Source organism: Myotis davidii, unplaced genomic scaffold, assembly GCF_000327345.1.
Source record: "Myotis davidii unplaced genomic scaffold, ASM32734v1 scaffold113, whole genome shotgun sequence".
NCBI lineage: Eukaryota > Metazoa > Chordata > Mammalia > Chiroptera > Vespertilionidae > Myotis > Myotis davidii.
In genome coordinates, this window is record NW_006284356.1 from 216,757 (window position 1) to 218,170 (window position 1,414).

The 1,414-nt window shown below is 53.0% G+C and overlaps 1 pseudogene; it reads right to left on the minus strand.

Moving 5' to 3' along the window:
* Positions 1 to 240: 240 nt before the first annotated feature.
* Positions 241 to 1,414, minus strand: part of LOC102771478 — a 10,836-nt pseudogene continuing 9,662 nt past the window's right edge.

A 1,414-nucleotide genomic window follows, 5' to 3' on the forward strand; every position in this document is an offset into this window, starting at 1 on the left:
AGGGACATAGAAAGGGGATGGACTGACTATTCTTGGGGGGGGAGGGGTGTGGGAGATGCGGGAAGAGTCTGGACAAAAATCGTGCACCTATGGATGAGGACAGTGGGTGGGGAGTGAGGGCGGATGGTGGGGCGGGAACTGGGAGGAGGGGAGTTATGGGGGAAAAAAAAGAGGAACAAATGTAATAATCTGAACAATAAAGATTTAATTAAAAAAATAAAAAAATTGATCTTTTTTTTTTAATAAGACACATTTTAATAGAAAAACAGAACATCTAGAACAAGGGGCCACTTTCTACTTCCATGCTAGGCCAGTGCTGCAGACTGAAAGCCAGTTCGGAAAACAGCCGATCTTCCTCCTGCGACGCCGATCCGCTCGGCAGACTCACACCTTCTCGGCCGTCAGCACGGAGTCAAAAGCGATGGACAGGACCTTGCAGATGGCCTGTGCTTGTTCCCGCACACGGTCCCCCGCAGGAGGCCCGGACAGCGGGCTACCGGCCACGTGTGCACGTGTGCCGGGGTCGGACACGTGGAGAGCATCTCGCAGCCTCTGGTTTTTCGACTCTGTCTGGCGAGTGAGAGAAGCACGGAGACGGAGCCTCACCAGGCTGCTGCACTGGTACACCCACAGGCTGACCTCCTCGCTGCTGGCATCGGTGGTCTTCAGCGCCAGCAGGCTTTTCCCCGCCCCCAGGCCGTCGTCGTAGCACACCTCCCGGATGATCAGGTAGAGGTGCAGCACGTCATACTGATCGGGTGTGGATACTTTGATGCCGTACTTGGAAACGCCCATAATCACTTCTTCCTCCAGGGGAACGAACGGCAGCTTCCCATCTTGCTTGGCAACGTCTATGTAATTTATCAGGTCCAGTGGCCCTTCCAGACGTTTTCCTCAGGGAGTTTCACTTTCTCAATGGCACCGACGTATTGTATTCGGAATTCCGCACAGGCGTCTGCGTTGTTGGTGCTTTGTCCTGAGCTTTTGGTGGAGTCCGTGTCCAGGCTGGCCACCGTGCTGGACCGAGAAAGGCCCCCGAGGCTGGAGTCCACAGACTCACAGCCGCTGGCCCATCCCTGGAGTCGTCTGGGGTCGGACACCCACCGCCTCGCCGCCTGCGCGGGGGCAGCCGCTCCCCAAAAATTGATCTTAAAAAAAAAAGGAAGTAAAGAAAGCAGACATACAGAAGGCTAAGAGACATATGAAAATATGCTCAAAGTCACTAATCATCCAAGAGATGCAAATCAAAACAACATCGAGGTACCATCTTACACCTGTCAGACTGGCTATCATCAACAAATCAACAAAGACAAGTGTTGGTCAAATCAACAAACAACAAGTGTTGGAGAGGATGTAGAGAAAAGGGAACCCTAGTACACTGCTGGTGGGAATGCAGACTGGTGCAGCCACTGTG